At 42.0% G+C, this 18,982-nt stretch overlaps 1 protein-coding gene across 5 annotated transcripts in view; it reads right to left on the bottom strand.

Moving 5' to 3' along the window:
- The window catches only part of TIGD3 (tigger transposable element derived 3), a 41,225-nt gene that overhangs the window by 11,335 nt on the left and 10,908 nt on the right, over positions 1-18,982 (bottom strand). For 2 of the 5 annotated variants that reach the window (XM_078660857.1, XM_078660856.1), the window contains exon 2: positions 2,599-2,691. The exons of the other annotated variants lie outside the window; for them this stretch is intronic. The gene's annotated coding sequence lies outside the window, so the exon portion shown is untranslated. The remainder of the gene's footprint in view (positions 1-2,598; positions 2,692-18,982) is intronic. 5 annotated transcript variants of the gene reach the window in all.

Genomic DNA, 18,982 nt, shown 5'->3' on the forward strand with positions numbered 1-18,982 from the left:
AGAGGCGGTGGTATAGCAATTCTCTTCAAAGAGCATCTCTCCTGCATTCCTTCCACAACTATCCAAGTGGGGTCACATGAGATCCTAGCTTTCTCAGTTTCAAAGGGTAATTACATACTAATGGGTGGGGCAGTTATTTACAACCCTACTGGCCACCATTCTGGACTAAGCACTGACTTACAAAACTTTTCCCCCTCTGTCTGAAACAGAGCCAGTTTTTAGTTAGAGGCAATTTTTATCTTCACTATGAAAATGCAGCCAATCCAGGCGTTAAACACCTGGAAAACGACATGGCCATAATGCAAATAACACAGAGGATCCTGGTACCAACCCACGAGGCTGTCCACACCCTGGACCTAGTGTTCTCCAATATAATGACCATTAACCTTCACGTGATCAAACCACTTCATTGGACAGATCACTTCCTAATCCCTTTTTCTTCAGTCCTACCAAATAAATCATCCAAGGCTGAAACAACATATCAAATAAAGAAAAGAGCATGGAACCTAATCACCCAAGAACCCTTTGCTACTCACTTTATCCACTGTGACTCTGTTGCACCCCTCTCTAGTTCTGCCTCCACATCAGCTGCCCAACTATAGAAAGAGGTCAAGAAGTTGCTAGAAAAATGCGCTCCCAAACTCAATAGTAAACCGGCTTCGAATTCCCGATCAGAAACCTGAACCAGCACCTGAACTAAAAACAAATACATGAAAATGCCAAACTTTGGAGCACAAATGGAGACTCTCAAAAGATAGCATTGATAGACTAAATCATTTAGCTTAATTGAAAAACTACAACCGCGCGTTAAAACAAGCCAAAACAAACTACTATAAAAAAAGGGTTGAAGACAACCGCAGCTCCTCCAAGGAACTATACAAAGTTATTTGTGAACTTTGTAAACCTTCCAGTCTATCACAAACTAGGACTCCCACGACAGCGAAACTGTGAGCTAATTAACAATTTTGTTCACTGAAAAAGTGACAAAAATGTACGCATCCTTTGATAATGCCCAGGAAAAAGACAATATTGATTGGGAAAATCTGGCCCCTCACCCCACTGCAAGAATCCATATTGATACTCTGATTCCTTTTTCAGAGGAACAGGTGGCCAAAGCTATGGCTGAAGTTAAGGCAGAATCTCCACTTGACCCTTGCCAACATTTTATTTTTTCCAGACTAGTGCCGGTCCTATGTCCCCTCATCAACAAACTCTTCAATCAATCTTAGGAGCAAGCCTGTTTTACAAACATATGGAAGAAAACAGCAGTCTTTCCCCTCCTAAAGAAAGCAGGACTTGGAATTTACGATCCGGCAAATTATCACCCACTTTCCCAACTACCATATCTCTCCAAAGTTTTGGAGCTGCTAGTCAATAAACAACTCACCACTTTCTTTGAGACTAATAACCTATTTGATCCCTCACAGACAGGTTTAAGGGCAAATAACAGTCCCAAGGCCACCATACTAGTGGTATCTGACAGTATTAGATCGCAAGCTGATCAAGGTAGAGCCGTAGCATTGAGCCTATTGGACCTTACTGCGGCTTTCGATACTGTGTCACACACTAAACTACTTCAAATACTACAAAAAAAAGGGATCTGCTATAAAGCCCTATCATGATTCACCTCTTTTCTTAAAGACGTAACCCAAACAATCCAAATGGGATCTTGCACTTCCTCCTCAAAGAATATTAAATAATGAGTCCTGCAAGGAGCTACCTTCAGTCCTACCCTTTTTAATGCATATGTCTCATCTTTGGCTGACATTAGCAGGAAATGGAGTTTTGAAATCTGCTCCTACGCTGACGATACTCAATTGGTGATTCCTCTGCTAAATAAACTGACCAATACCGAGACCAAGGATAACCTAATAAACTGCCCCACTGAACTTTCAAGCTGGATGTCCCAACACTGTTTAAAACTAAATGCCGGGAAGTCCGAAATCCTGCTTTTCGGAGGCACCCAGATGATTTGGGATAAGTGGTGGCCCCAGGCACTAGGTACCGCCTCAAAACCTAAGAGAGCAGCAAAAAACATGGGCATTGTCTTTGTGACACCCTTTCCATGCAGGACCAAGTACACACTCTATGTGGAAAAGCTTTCCCCACAATGAAATTGCTCAGATAACTTTTTCCCAGGATCCCCTCTAACTGCAGACAATCAGTAACCCAGGCTCTGCTCCGGAGCAGACTGGACTACGGCAATGCCCTTTACGTTGGCATCGCCGACTATCACTTTGCTAGACTACAGGCAGTCCAAAACGCTGCAGCTAAACTAATCTATAAAAAAAAAAAAATACAGCTCAGCATCTCATGCCTGAAGGAACTACAGAGAGCTAGTTTCAAGCTCCTATGCTTTGCGCACAAAACCTTGCATAAAAGTGGACCACACATCTTGCGAGATAAGCTACAATTTCATGTCCCTCCAAGAAATTTGAGATCATGTCATCTGGCCCTCGCGTCAGTCAAACGCACAACAAAGGTTAGGATGGGTGATCGATCCTTCTCTAAAGCAGCTGCGGTCCTCTGGAACAATCTACCACTTGATCTTTGCCTGACAGACGACCATCTGCTGTTCAGGAAAAAACTGAAACCCACCTTGTTTCCCAGATACTGATTCTTTAAAACCAAACTGGATTCCACTAAGTTTCGTCCTAGCGCGGTGATGTCCTTTGGGATGATTGATGCGCTCTATAAATACAATACAAAATACAAATACATTAGAAACAAAGAAGCACTTACTCTATATAGTTAAGAGGAAGTACCCTTGTTTTGTGGAGATTCACCTCCTTGTAGTCTCGTCATATTCTCTATAGGAGAATTCATGTTATCACAGATTACTAGGAGGAAGACACACAAGGAACAATCACACTGCCGAAATTAAACGCACAGAAAGTCACTGAAGTAATTTCCTCCTGGTCCATTACACAGAGAGTAGAATATGCATTAGACATTTACCCAACAAGTTAGCACTTACTAATTAACCAGTAGAAAGTACTCCAGTAGGGTAGACATTTTTTGAAAACTGTGGGATTTGTTCGATAAAGGGGCAGGTGAGGTTACGTTCTGGTCCAGTCACTCAAACATCCACACTGACACTCAGACACCCACTCACACACCCATTTAGCTACTCTAACGCACACTCACAGACCCACACAGCCACTCACACCCCACTCACACACCCCTACAGCCACTCACCCACCCACTTACAGAGCCATAAAGGCACTCAAAAAACATTCGGCCACTAACACACCCACAAAACCACTCACACACCCACAAAACCACTCACACTCCCATACAGCCACTTGACACCCACTCACCAACCCACACAGCCACTCACACCCCACTCACACACCCCTACAGCCACTCACCCACCCACTTACAGAGCCATAAAGGCACTCAAAAAACATTCGGCCACTAACACACCCACAAAACCACTCACACTCCCATATAGCCACTTGCACACCCACTCACCAACCCATACAGCCACTCACACCCCCACAAAACACTCAAAACCTACTCATTAACCAACCAACTCCCTGACCTATACAACCGCTCACACACCCACCATTAAGGGTAGTTAGGGAAAAAAATAAAACCACCTTCAAAAATCACAAAATAAAAGGTAACACGGACATTAAATTTAGGATATAACCTTTTTTTTAGAGTAGATATTCACTGAAAAAAACAAAGGTTACAGAGACATTATAGAAATCGAATTAAAAAACCCTTAGGCATGACTGATGCAATATATGAGGTCATAATCAGCACATTTCGGAGACGTAAGCTTTAGTTTGCTCAGGTAATGCTGACGAATTTCTATGGTTTTTGTGTGTGAAATCTGAGCCTAACTATAACGTCCCTGTAACCTTTGTGCGCGTGTATATATATATATATATATATATATATATATATATATATATATATATATATATATATATTACCTACTGGCGGTCGCCAGTAGGTATATATAGTTAGGATTTTTTCTCTATGGGATTTTTGAAAATTCTACGTCTAATAACTTTGGCGTTTGTGGACGGAATTGGCTGAAATTTTCAGGAAAATGGCACATTTTGTTTCTGAGCAGCCCTTGAAAATTTGGGGGGGGTTCGTCAAGGGGGGGCCGAGAAAAAAGGGGGGTCCCAAAACGTGTTTTTAACATTGAGTTTTCCATAGGGCGGTTGGCCTCACTTTTAGCCCGAACGGCTGAATGGATTTGCACGAAACTTGGCAAAATTGTAGGGACTGGTAGCCCGATGTGCCTTTTGTAGGTCTCAATATATGTGCTCCAGTGGATTTTGAGAAATTAACGTTTAAAAAAAGATATATATCTGTAACAGCGGACCTGGCAGCGTCCCAGGACGCGTACTTTACGCGCAACGGAGCTTTGTGAAGCGAAGCTGATTGGTTCTCCGGCGTCTGTCAACATTCCAAAAAGTCCGTAGCGGCCGCCATCTTGTCTCTCGGTAGGATCGAGAGACAAGAGGAGGTCAAAACAAAGGGGGAAATAACTATAAGGGGGCATAGTAGATCCTCGCTGACCCCCTAGGTTTGATGTGGAGGTTTTAAAAGGGCCCCGCGGGGCAAAAAAAAAAAATAATAATAATAATCGAACGGCTGAATGGATTTGCACGAAACTTGGCAAAATATTAGGGACTGGTAGCCCGATGTGCCTTTGCTAGGTCTCAATATATGTGCTCCAGTGGATTTTGAGAAATTAACGTTCAAAAAAAGATATATATCTGTAACAGCGCTCCGCTTCGCGTAACGGAGGTTTGCGAAGCTGATTGGTCATTCTGTCACTGGGCTATAGTTGGGCTACATCTGGCTGATATTTGGGCTACATTTGTTTTTTTGTGTGTCTGGCGGCCATCTTTGGGCTACATTGGGCTACATTGGGCTACATTGGGCTACATTTGGGCTCCAACATATATATAGGCCAATGTAGCCCAATATATATTTTTCAAAGTTAATTTTCGTAAAAACCACTGGAGCATATATCTTGAGACATAGCAAAGGCACATCGGGCTACCAGTCCCTACAATTTTGCCAAGTTTCGTGGAAATCCATTCAGCCGTTCGAGCTAAAAGTGAGTCCAACCGCCCTATGGAAATGAAGGAAATGAATGGGTAATTTGTAATTAGCAAATAGCTCATCGCAAACTAGGAATGGTAAAGAATCGCTATTTATTCCTTAAAGTTCGCTATTTAGGAAATGCAAAAAACTTTGATGATACATATGGTGGTTCATCTCTAACAAGATAAGAAGCATAGGGATACATTTATGATGACTGGCGCATCACCAGGGATGTGTTAGTCATTCTGTGCCGCTGTTCCGTCACCTATGGTGTGCTGCATTTACAATGCGGCGCATCATGGGGCAAAAACAGCACAGATGCGTGATGTATCTGTGCCGTAAAGGTGGCGCATTGCTGGAGTTGTATCGCAAGTGTGATGAAGCTCCAGCAAGGGTCGGGGGTGCCCCTGTCGCAGGGTTTCTGTTCTCACACAGAACTGTGGACAGAGGATTGGAACCTCGGCGAATTAGGGTGTCCCAAAACTCACGTTAGTAATCAAAAACTCCTTAGCAAGCTAGGTACAGTGTCACATTGGATATAACAAACTCTCAATGTTTAGACAATCCAGAATATGAACTTATAGTACCTCAGGATACGTGGAACTCATGAACAGTCGGTCGTTATATATTTCTTAGAAACCAGAACATGGAGTTAAGAAGAACACGTGTATTTGAAATGTTTATTTACTAATGCCGTCTTCTCAGGCGTAGTATCTTAGATAATAGAAGTACACATATTATCAGTAGCAAAATTACCAGCATAGTTACTAGTACATAAAAAGCGAATGGTGATAGTATGTTAACATGCTGTAAATGAATAAGAGTTAGCAACACTTATAAGCAGCCGCGGGCCGTGGAGGGAGTTACGGTGAGGCAGGGAGGCGGGGAGGGGGAGAAGCAGGGTGGAGAATACAAGTACACATATTATCAGTAGCAAAATTACCAGCATAGTTACTAGTACATAAAAAGCGAATGGTGACAGTATGTTAACATGCTGTAAATGAATAAGAGTTAACAACACTTATAAGCAGCCGCGGGCCGTGGAGGGAGTTACGGTGGGGCAGGGAGGCGGTGAGGGGGAGGGGCAAGGTAGAGAGGGCTCCACCCTGCTTCTCCCCCTCCCCGCCTCCCTGCCTCACCGTAACTCCCTCCACGGCCCGCGGCTGCTTATATCTCACCCTCCCTAATACACATATTATATTATTTGCTAAGAAGGTCTCTTTGTGTTGGTTTAGGGCGTGCCCATACTTTAGTGTCTTAGATTTGAAGGAATCACATCAGCATACACCAGCTCTCTCTTCATGTGAACCGCATCAACTGTTGTGTATGTGTGTTCGGCAAAGCAATATAAAACCCGCCTCATGCCCAGAATTGGCAGAAGTTGCACTTATGTTATGAGTATGAAGTCGTGGAGATCAGACCTCATAACAATTCTGTATCGTGTTGTTCTTGAAACTTTAGCACTCGCTGTACAGATATAGTTTAACAAGCAAAGCAGATAGTAGAGCAATAACATATTATTCTCATGTAAACCACGATGAACTACTAGGTGGAAAGCTAAAGCAACAACTAAGTGTCGTGTGCAGAAGTTGCAAAAAAGGAAAAATGGCGTTTAAACCGGTAATGAGCCCATGCTAACTTAACACGGTGTAAAGATATACAGGACCTAGATGACACCTCCCCATGATCCGGAAACAAACTGAATAAGATAATAGAAGTGCCATCTCATGAGAGCAGATTGCAAGTTTATATGTGGACGGTCCGCAAGGTAAAGCATTAAAAACTAGGAAAATTTAATGCTAAAGAAAAATAAAACAGCCAAGTACTTTATCGAGTCTTAAGCCAATAGGCAAGGTAAATAATAAAAACTTGACAAATAAGTCAATGAATTGTCAATGAAATGCTAGTACTCAGCATATCAAACATGAAAAAGGTCTATGACATAACTGTGTATGCAAAATAAGCTGCAACAGCCTCCAATAGGAAGTCACCGTCTTCATCCGAAAACAGTTCAGCCATCCAATTTAAAAGCGGAAAAGAACATACGTGCTCTCCCAGCACCGGATCCTCTATCACCATCAGAGGACAGCTCGGTGGGTTTTCAAGAAAGCTCTGTTCCAAGAAAGACTGTGCTGCCGCCAGTAAATTCCAGGGACCAAGTAGTCCATGCATCAATGCCACAGCCATAATCCTTTCGCCAGGACAAACCAACTCGTGAGTAATGATAGGAGTCATCAGCTGATTAAAGTCGACGTCAGGAGAAACCGGTCCGCAGAGACACAAATCAATGGCCCAATCGAAATCACAGGTCAGGCAGTGAAATACAGGCTGGACACAGGTGAAGTAGGAGAATCGAAAAGATAATCCATATGCCGTGCTTAATATCGCCAACGGCATTGTGCCATAATATTCTAGCATGCGATTGCGGAACAGTGTCAGCAGCTGCAGGGTGGGAGGTTGCATAGGAGGGACATCCATATTTAAAAATGTAAAAAAGCACAAGAGCGTCCGCTGGTAATGCAAGTAAAAATGCCAATCCACGAACCAGAGTGGAGAAAATAGAATGAAAGGAAGCAGGGATGACTCCAAAGATTTTCTCAAATGAAGTCACGAGACCACTGGTAACAACTTTAAAAAAGTGCGCCAGGGTCTTTGTGGAGGATGCGTTAAAGATAGTCGGAACCATCTTGCTGAAATTGAAAGGCAAATCTGAATTAAAAGTATTCCTTTTATCGTAACAGTAAGTGAACGGGTTATTTGCTGCAGAAATGTTCTATTTCCTCCCACACATGAACATAGGGAGTTTTCAATCTGGCCACAAATACCAACCTTGGGACAGATTTCAACGGCATGGCAAGAATAAGAGCTCTTTTGTCTCAGAGAGAGGTGGCCTTGAGTTCGGCCCGTGAAACTTTCGTGCTTCACATAGCGAACACCCGTACAGAGGTGCAGACCCTTTTCAATTAACTCAGAACAATCTTCATTATTGAGCATCAAATAACTACCATTTTCCAACAACTTGAACGTGGGGATGATAGCAGGAACTGGCGTGCCTTGCAACACGCAAGCCATATTTGGTCGGTGTTTGTTGCATGAACCGTGTAACTGTATGTGCCTACACATTAGTGAATGATCTGGCGTCTCAGTGCATTCCTCTCCATTCAGATAAACTTCTTGATCATCTTTGAAACATCTGTATGTGTATGGAAGCGACCAGACCTCATGAAGAAAAGCACTACCTAAAGGTTCATAACGACCTATTGGTATATATTTCATACAATTTGAAAACTTATATAAAGCAAAAGGCAGCGTTATTAAACCGTGGATAAGGCACGTTGCCAAAAAACCCGCAATCCTCTGCTGATGATGTCACTGAGCATGTCATGAATGATGTAATATGTGACATCATCAGCAGTGGATTACGGGTAATAGTATCTCTAGTTTACTCCCCTATAGCTGTCTTTCTTTTAACATAAGTGTCTGTTTCCTTCCCTTATACTTACTGTTTTTGGTTCGCTTCTAGTTCGCGTACCGGCGAGCGAACTGGGAAGCGAACTAAGAGAAATAGAGGTTGGCACAGTTCCAAATATTGTACCAATTTTTTAATAACGGGGAGGTAGTTCTGAAAAGAACTTTTTTTTTATTGTTTTTGTTGTTTTATATTTTTTTTATTATTTTTCGGAACATTTTTTTACTTTTTTTGAATTTTTCTGAAGTTTTATATTTTTTTGGGTTTTTCTTGGAGGGGGCAATGAAAACGATTCATTGTAAAGGGCTCAACAGGAGCAACAAAACAAAAAAAGAAGTATTTATTATTTTGGGCGTTTCGTACAAACTTGCATATGATAGTCAATAGCTCTGTTGATCAGAGTGATGCTTTTTTCTCCGTAGGAAATGAATCCATCGCAAAATACGCAGGTGTGTTTTACTTCACCAAATTTCATTTGTATATTTGGCACCATCTCCCTGCCCTCTGGTCCCGTTACTTCCGGTACAACAGATCTTCTGGCCATAATAGGGAGATTATCTAGGTCGTTCCGAAACTGTGCAGCACTGTAGTTGTTAGGATGCCACCTAATCATATGGCGATGCATTGTGTAGTTTCCGAAACTGTATTTTTTCTCGGTTCCTCTGGACAGTCTATCTTGACATATAAGGCAAGTTACGTATCTTGCATTTACTTTTTTCTGACCTTTGGGAATTTTAAAAAATTGCCAAATGAAGTTTTCTTTCCGGTGAGACGTCCTGGGCTGCTCAGGCAAAAACTGCCTCTCTTCGTGCTCGTCGTCCTGTTCCTCTTCTTCTTCTTCTTGTTGAATTATAACTTGAGCAGGTGGTCCACTCTTCCTTGGATGTGGTGGAGGTGGTGGGGAAGCACCAGCTGAAGCTACTAAAGAAGCCATTGCTCAGTGATCACAAAGGGTCTTTCTCTCACAATGATGAAAGTCAGAGTGAGGAAAGAAGGAGGGATTTTCATCATTTGGGAAAAACAAGAGTTCTCAACCAATCAAAAGTGTTCATTTTAGATTATATGACCTAGTCTTACATCATTAGGAAACCAAAAGTGAAATGAACCAATGAAAAGTGTTATTACCAAGTCACATGACTTGCTGTGTTTACGTTAAGCGCTTTGCAGGGCCTCCCGGTTTGCTTCCAGAAACCTGCGCTTTGCGACTCGCTTCGCGTACCAGTTCGCTAACGTAGCACGTCATATGACGTATCACGCGACAACGTGAAACGTCATGCGGACGGGAGGCGTCACGATGTTGTTTTCTAACGCGGCACTTGCGGTAAAGAAACGTTTACCGGCTCGCGGTCTATTTCGCGGCATCAAGGTCAGCTAACGGGAAGCTTCCCGATTTGCGAAGCGGGAACGAAGAAAAAAAAATATTTTTAAAAAAAATTATTCATAAACATATAAAGTATATTTTTGGATTTAAAGAAGAATACATTTTACAGCTACAGATATTAGCTGTTAAAAAAACCAATGAAATTCACAGAAAAAACCATAGGTTATAGACCATATATAGTTAGGAATTAGCATTTACAAAACCTTGAAAATTCACTGAAAAAACCATAGGTTATAGACCATATATAGTTAGGAATTAGCATTTAGAAAACCTTATTTTACTCACACAAAACCATTGAAATTCCATATATAGTTAGTTGCACTAACTATATATCGCGCACCCGCAATCCACTGCTGATGATGACACATATTACATCATTCATGACATGGTCAGTGACATCACTGATGACATCACTGATGACATCTCAAATGACATCAATGACCACATCACTGATGATATCATTCATGTGACAATACAATGCATCTCCTCACATTTTAATATAACGTCTGTTTCACCCAGTGTTAAAAAGAGAGTATAATTTTTGAAACCATTGACACACCAATACTAGTTACTACATACGCACTCACTGATTGCTACGTCTACACACACCTTCACTCATTCACCCATACAATCATTCATACATACAATCACTCATCTTTACAACACTATCATATGCACTCATACACCTATACAGACACTCACAGTCTGCCACTCATCCATGGAGTTACTCACACACCTAGTCAGTCCTGTAGAGAATCAATGACACTTCCATTTTCTTGTCTATACAGTTAAACATAGAGCACCTTACATTTTCAAACATATACTATCACATACTTACCTTCTTATACAATCATTGATACAAGTACAGATTGATCTGCACAGAGTCACACACCTCCCAGCTAGCCACACACACACTCAGTCTCCCATACAAATACTTGGGCAATCAATCAATAACCCATATAGTTACTCATATAGCTACTGATCAACACATGCAGCAGTTTACAGAACAACAGACATAATGATGCACAAATTAAGACAGTTTAGTCACTAACCCATGCAGTCAGTGAGACACATTTAATCACTCACTCATACAGTCAGTCATGCACCTACTAAATCCTTCGTCCAGACACTTACACATCCACTCATTCTTCAATATGTAAGACATATTTAAACTTTATAGAAACAAAAAATCACTGGATGTTGTTATCAGTGATGTCACTGACCATGTCATGAATGATGTAATATGTGACATCATCAGCAGTGGATTGCGGGTGCGCGATATATAGTTAGTGCAACTAACTATATATGGAATTTCAATGGTTTTGTGTGAGTAAAATAAGGTTTTCTAAATGCTAATTCCTAACTATATATGGTCTATAACCTATGGTTTTTTCAGTGAATTTTCAAGGTTTTGTAAATGCTAATTCCTAACTATATATGGTCTATAACCTATGGTTTTTTCTGTGAATATATATATAGATATGAATTTCCCTCTGAGTTTTTATTTAGTGTGAACTTGACCCAAAAGGTATCAGAGGGCTCTACATGAGCACCAGTTGTATTACAGACGGACGCCTTCATATTTTCTTTTTTAATATATATATTTTTTTGTTAGGCACAGGGAGATTAAGTGATTTGCCCAGAATCACAGGATGTTTAGCATCCCTGCCGATATTTGAACCCAGTTCCACAGCTAGGAGGTTGACTGCTCTAGTCGTTTATTGGGTCTCTTACCAGCTTCAAATAACCTCTATCATATCCTTCTCCTAGAACTGTCAATTTTCAAGAGAAGGGAAAATAAGTTACGCCTAGACTCCAACTCTCACGTCTCAGACTTCACCTTTCTCCGACTGTGATCCACAGTGGGTTCCTCTTACCTGGACTCTCAAAGAACCTTTGAGGCATTTGCCAACCGGTTGAAGAGAGATGAACTTGATGCTGCAGCACAACATAGTGTTTCAGGCCACCAAGAATGCACTACTGGCTCACAGAACCATTGCTTCATGAAGGGATGGCTCTTTAAGTGGGCAAATGTCTTCCTAGAAGGCAGCTATATTAGGGTGGTTTTGACCACCAAAGACTGCCATAGGCCTTCAATAGTTCTTGTGGCAGTCAAACCAACTTTAATACTACTGAATCCCCAAAAAGAGAGCACTGAGGGAGACATCATCTAAACAAAAGAAGGAAGAAGCTAAAACTATTTTTAAAAAGTGGGAGGAAAATAAACGAAAATAGAATGCATTTAAAAAGAACGAGCTAGAAAAATCAGAGGAATTTGAAAACATTAGTAAAAAAATGTCATAACAAAATGTAAGATAAAGACATGGCAGACATTAGCATATGAAGAAAAAGTGTGCAAACAAAAAGTAAAGTGATGAAAGGAGAGGCTGCAAACAAAAAAGAACCAGACGGAAAATAGAAAGTATGGAGTGATAGGGAGAACAGCAGAAAAACAAAAAATGATCTGTGTGTGTCACTAGCTAAATTAAGAGAGAAGCCTCTCTAGAATAATGCATGTGCTGCAAAACCTGAAAATAATCTTCAAATAAATTACTGTAATCCAATAGTGGTATAGACATACTTACCCCAAGATTTGTGAGTATTCTGCATGGCAGAGGCTCCAGTCCCAGTGACAAAGCTCTCTGGTTAACTTCAAAATATGTATAGTTAGCAGTGTAGTTATAGTTAGGTCAGGGTTTCTAGAGGAAGAGCCTTTTTTGTTTTCTTGATAGCTTTTGTGTCACTTGATTAATCTGCACAAAACCTTTTTTTTCTAAAGAAAAAGTGCATCGACCTGGCTCCCTCATGGAAAGTGTTGTACCGATCCATCAACTAAGAGCCAAGACAAACACTGTCGTAGCCAATAGGTCTCACCTTTGGGACCATATAAGTATTTAGACATGCAGCACATTAGCCTGAGTGCTACAACATCTACTGTTCTTTAGCGTGGAATCTTTGACACTGCTAGGCACATTATAGCACTGTATTGAGAAGTACTTATTTAGAGTGTTATAGGCTTATGCTTCAGTTCTATTGAAAGCAAAACACATATCCTTCCAAAAACAATTGAATACACAAATTGCCGCACTTGACTCTTGTTGCGATGTTAAATACAAAACGTTTTACAGGGCAGAGCAAACAGCACTTTAAAGAAGGATTTAATTCACTAAAAAGAACTGTGATCAAAACTGTTTAAGTATGGAGCAGTCTCATGTTTGTTACTTTGATACCAAGGGGAGAAAACCAGCAGCAAGTGGGAGGGGGTTGGGGCATGAACAGGCGCCCTCAAAAAGCGTCTTGACATTTGATCTTGGTCTCTGCCTGCACAGAAATGTGACGAGATAAGCGAAAGAGTCAAGCAGGAAACAAAGAAAACGAACTAAGGCAATCGAGGGAAACACAGTCCTGCCAAGTATCACGCATCTGCCGTGACGCTAACGCATTTCAGTGTGGTGATCCGCATCACCGCACTGAAAAGCATTGTCACGCATTTGCGTAGGTTCCCTAAGCACTGCCTAAACGATATCATTCAGTGAAAGTGTGGCAGCTGGCAGTGGCAGCACGATCTACCTGGGGTGCGTGTGCTGTTCCTGCTGCAGGCTTGTGTCTTGGAGCAGAGTTGATGCTGCTGTTAGTCTCGCAGCGCAATGCAACAATGTTACATTTTGATTTCCGCGTCGCGGCTCACACTGCCTGACGTCGCGGTAGTACCCAGGCCAGTCCGATACATTAATTAGTCTGGCGCCAAAGGGAGGGGATTGTCACGTCCTGCTTGAGAAGGCAGGAGTTTGATTTGGGAGGAAGCAGCCTTAGCTCCTGCACCACTGCCCGGGCCGCTATCGCATGAGTCCCACAGTGAATTAAATTATTCATCCAAGGCTCAGCTTCACGTAATCGTCCGTGACCGGCAGTTGCAGTGGCCGCCGAGGAAAACCCATCACTGATTGGAGCAGCAGACTTTAGGACAGCCGGCCCCTGGACTAAGGAGGCGGGCGGGAAACCTGAACTGCCACGGTGACTTGCAGTTCGCTTGCTTAAGAGAGTTGCTGCCTACAAAGGTGTCAAAGTAAGTACCAGCCACCAGAGTGTGTGCGTGCTTATTCGACCCAGCGAAAACCGTACTTGCTGAATATTTAACTAAACTAATTTGTTCATAAGCAAGCCAAATACGTGACGTCCATGATTTACATCCTAAATTACAAGAAAATTCATGCAAACAAAATGCCATAAGTCTGCCTTTGTGTTTGGATGTGTTTTGTCAATGATTGCGGGTTTTGTGCTTGTAAGTGTATTGACGCGTGAAAGATTGCGAGAATGTTCTTCTGTAACTTTCGTAATGTAACGTTTCATGCCCCCTCGCTATGTTTCTATCACAAAGTACCTCCTGTGGTGCATGGATCCTTAAATTCTTGGATGTTTTATTTTGCTGCACACCCTTCTGAGATGGTGGCGAGTGTGTTATTCAAGGCTCAAATGGATATCAAGTACACTCGATAACAAACAGCAGTTTATGTTCTTCGATAGTTTAGAGCCAGTTTGTTGCACTGTCGCAAGTGAAAGTACTGTCACCAAAATGTTACATGCTTTTTTTTTTGCTAAAGCGCCATTCTGGCTTGAAAGTTAACTTGGCAACTGTGGTCTAAACTGCAGACGGGTAAAAGTAAAGTCCTGTAGCAATAACTTTTTTTTGTAATAAAAAATGAGGAAATCCTAATCCAAAATTGAATCACTGGGTGTGTGCCATCAGGACTGAGAATAATGTTTACCACAGAGCTGGCTCGTCACCTTCCTCAAAATAAAGTGTTCTGAAAGTCAGGTTAGTGAGACTATACTATTAGCCTATAGCTGTGGCCTAAAAGAGTGCCTCCCCGCTTTCTAATGCAGCCTGCATACAGCTCGTGGTTGGCGTCAATCGAGTGACTTTGCAGCTGATTATAATAAATCATGAACGCCTTCTAGACTACTTTATCTATTTTTTGCAATTTTAGCTCCAGTCTGATAAATTCGTTATTTAACAATTATTTCTTATGCTTTGAAGCAGTGAACTTGAACATTCTTGTTGCCCAAATGGGTGTAATTTTCGATATTTTATGTTTCCCTCCTCCTCATTCCTTTATTTTGCTCGGGAGCAAGTGTCACTCATAGTCGCTGAAATGTCACTCATAATTTCACTGAAATTATGAAAATGTCACACATAGCAATCTGAAACCTTGGCAGCTATGGAAACTGCTTGTTTGTAAACTAAAGATTCTGTGTATGTGTGTAAACCATGAATGGCAACAGCTAGGCACGTTTTGTTAGAAAAGCCCAAAAAAACAATATTCCTAACACAGAAGCCGAGGGAAATTGTGTGTTTGTATACAAAATATACCGTCAGCTGAGCGGGTTATATTCAGAAAGCCAAAAAACACAACATTTCTAACTGAAGAGCTGAGACAGTTATAAAAAAAAGAGTGCGCCGAAAAGAACAAATGGGCAGCAGGATAAGACGACGAGTACGGGGGTGTGGAAAATCGGTCAAAGCGCTCCTTTAGTGAATCAAGTAAAAAGAACAAATGATGGACAGAATGCTGAACAATGCAAACATCCCCTCCCCAGTCACAAAAAATCTCAGTTTAATCCATTCCTTTTTTGCTCACCTCACACCCCAATTTAGACCCAGCCTTATGGAAATCATGCCTGACCCTGCTCCTCGTGGGAACAGCCCATCCGAGACTGTCAAGCCTGGTCCTCCCTGGACTGCAAACAAGCATCCTGGAACCTATTTCGGGGCATCTCTCCTCATCAGCCAGAACAGCTTGAATGCAGTGGGCAAGTGAGCACCCATGTCTGGGCATGCCTTTCCCACTTAGGACAAAAAAAGCAAAAAGAACAAATGATGGATGGAATGCTGAACAATGCGAATATTCACCGCCTCTCACAAAGATCTGAGTTTAATCCATCGCTTTTTTGCTCACCACACCAGCTCAGCTTAGACCCAGCTGTATGGAAATCATTCTTGACCCTGCTCCTCGTGGGAACAGTCCAGCCTGAACTGCCAAGCCAGGTCCTCCTTGGAACGGAAACAAGCATCCTAGGACCAGTTTCAGGATATTATCCCTTATCAACCAGGCTAACTTTAATCCAGTGGGCATGGGCAGGTAAGGTTAATACTCAGAAAAAGCTAGATCTGTCTGGATGGTTGGTGTCGCAGAAATGTTAAAGCAGCAAAACATAAAAAATAGGGTCTTTGGATTGGCTGAGAGACCTTTTTTCTCCTTTCTGTGTTTTTGGTACTGCTGTACAGTGCCAAGAAGTATGCTTTTTATGGTCTGGCTTGACAGCACAGCTGTCACCAGACAATTATGTGGTTATCAATAGAGAGGAGCTTTGGCTCCACCCACATATTGGGAGCCAGAAGTACATGTTTTGTTTGGGCAGAAGTCATTTGCTTTCACAAAAATGTCCTTGACCTTCAGCCGCTATGATCACATTTTTGTTTATTTATCCAGTTGCTTAAGCTTGAACTTCCAAGGGCACACACACGCGAAATTGGAAAGCTATTAAAGGGTCTTGGATAACTCGATAATTTATGAGGGAGGGCAGTCCTTAACCTGCATAGGATTTTAGGTCTGGCTTAACAAGGCAACTCTTACCTGAGCTTTTAACCTACACCAATAGTATTCTATAGTTCTTTGCTTCAGCAGAAATACAGATCTAATCCCAATCTATTTATTTGTAATGCTTCACATTATCATGCAACATTCCTTTAGAGCCAGAGCTATTGGCATTGCCAATCCTTGTTGTGATTTGGCATCAATCAGTTCAGCTGTTTTTAAAACATTAGCATTTAAAGAGAGTCTCGGAGGGGCAAAGTGGGGGGGTTAATGCTCAGAAAACAAGCATTGGCATAGCCAATAGGTCTCGCCTTTGGGACATTATAAGTGTTTAGCGAGCGGTATTGGCAATGTTTTTAAGGTATGTTGTAGAGCAATGTGTTCTTATATATTTACTTGAATAACTGACACCGTTTAGGTTTTGCTAATTTTATTTCATGATGTTCGTCGGTAACATTTTTATTTGCATGAATTTAGTAAAAAAGCTAGTATTTATAATGTACATTTATAGACGTTTCCTAGATATATTTACACTGTTGCAATATCTTTTAATATGTCTATAATAATCAAGCAGCAGGCACACCCAGATTGGAAACTGTTAGAGGAACCCAAGTAAAAGTTCACTTTAGCGAACACACACATACGCCAAAAAGCGAGCGTGCAAACACAGTTACTTATTGTTCATACTGTATTCTTTATCCGTGGTTTGCTTACTTACTGTCAGCCTTCTAGGTAATGTAAGGCCCTTCGGCTTTGCACAATATGTATGTGAAGCGCTCTGATACCTACGGGTCTAGCTAGCGCTATACAAAACTTTAAAACTAAGAAATGCACTGCTGCCTGCATGAGGTGCGGTGGGTTCAGCTGCAAAAACGGGCCCCTTCTGTAACGCATGTTAAGGTAAAAACAGATGTGTCCGCGCTGGTCTGAAACAGGAATCATCTCTCTGGCAACTCCGCCCATCCAAGAAATCTGTGCAATTCTAAACCAGTCACCCTGACCCCACCTTTCATCCTTCCAAGGTAGATAAGAGTGTGAATGGGCAAATCACTTATTCTCCCCTGCCTAACAAAATGAACAAGTCCGTTTGAAACGCAACTCAGCACTCTCATAGCCTTTGGGTCGAGTTTGCGCTATATTTACACGTTACCTTAGAAAAATCTTGGCAAACTGTGTTTAAAAGTTAATACCATCGGATAAGCGTGTTTGGTTCATACAGCCAAAGAACACAACAATCTGAGAGCACAACCAAGGCAAATGAAACAACTACGGAGGAACGACCGGACGAACGCTGGTTACTGTCTATGCATGCAGGACTTATCATACCTGTAGGAACTCCGGACTGTTCCAGTACAATACTGTTATTAATCACATGAACTGTTGATCAGTGCCGCTGTTGAGTTAACAGGTGTCTGAACACCAGCTTTGTTACTCTGGAGTCATATCAGGGAGTTCCTGCACTACATGCCATTACTGAACTCCTGCATTTGCTACTGGAGCATTTGTTTTCGATTTGGACTATTATGTGAAGCCCTGATGAAGTTCCCCATGAGGGAATGAACGCATTGGCTGAGATTTTCGTATCTTTGATTTGGTTTACAAATTTGAAATAAAGAACTTTCTTGACACTATTATCTGACTGCTGTACTTCATTACCTGGCGTACCCCCCATTTAATTGTAAACAACTTTGGATCTGGAGCACAGAGGCGTCACGCAACAGCTGGCGCTGGGGTTGGTTGAGCAGGGACATTACATACTGGAACTAGCGTGAGGTGCGGAACCAGGGGTCCGCCGTTGCTATTCTTGACATTCGCAAATGAAACAAGCATTTGAAAAAGAAGCACGGCGGCGCGTTCTGTTCAATTAGTAACCTGATCCACGACGAGGAATGCAGCTGCCACCCTGCACACTGCTGCTCGCTCCCGAGAGCAAAACGCCGTGGGAGTGAACATTGGAAAGAAGGTGGGACATGGTATGTTATGTTAGATATATTTGTATAGCATATGGCTGCCCCAGTACCGGGGTGTCCCAGTGCTAGTGGACGGGAGGCCAAGGAGACTGAAGCTAGACGGATGAAAAACAGCGAGGTTTTAATCTGTTTTCTAAATGCCCAATGATCTTGTGAGCAGCATGCACACACACAGCGAAGTTAGATGGATGAAAACAGCCAGGTTTTAATCTGTTTTCTGAATGCCCAGTGATCTGGTGTGCTACATGCTGCAAGTGGAATAGAGTTCCATAGGGCAGGGGCCAAAGCCCTAAAAGAGCGCCCCCCAGCTCTACACCTACGCACTGGAGGAGTGCAAGCCAGATGCAGGTCTACGGAGTGCAGTGCTTGAATTGGAACATAAGATGTACAAAGCCCCTGCAGTATCTGGGTACTATGGCCGTATAAGATCTTATGAGTGGTGCAGAGAATTTTAAACTGAATTCTCTGTTCGATAGGCAGCCAATCAAGA

Source organism: Lissotriton helveticus, chromosome 9 (genome assembly GCF_964261635.1).
Source record: "Lissotriton helveticus chromosome 9, aLisHel1.1, whole genome shotgun sequence".
Classification (NCBI taxonomy): Eukaryota; Metazoa; Chordata; class Amphibia; order Caudata; family Salamandridae; genus Lissotriton; species Lissotriton helveticus.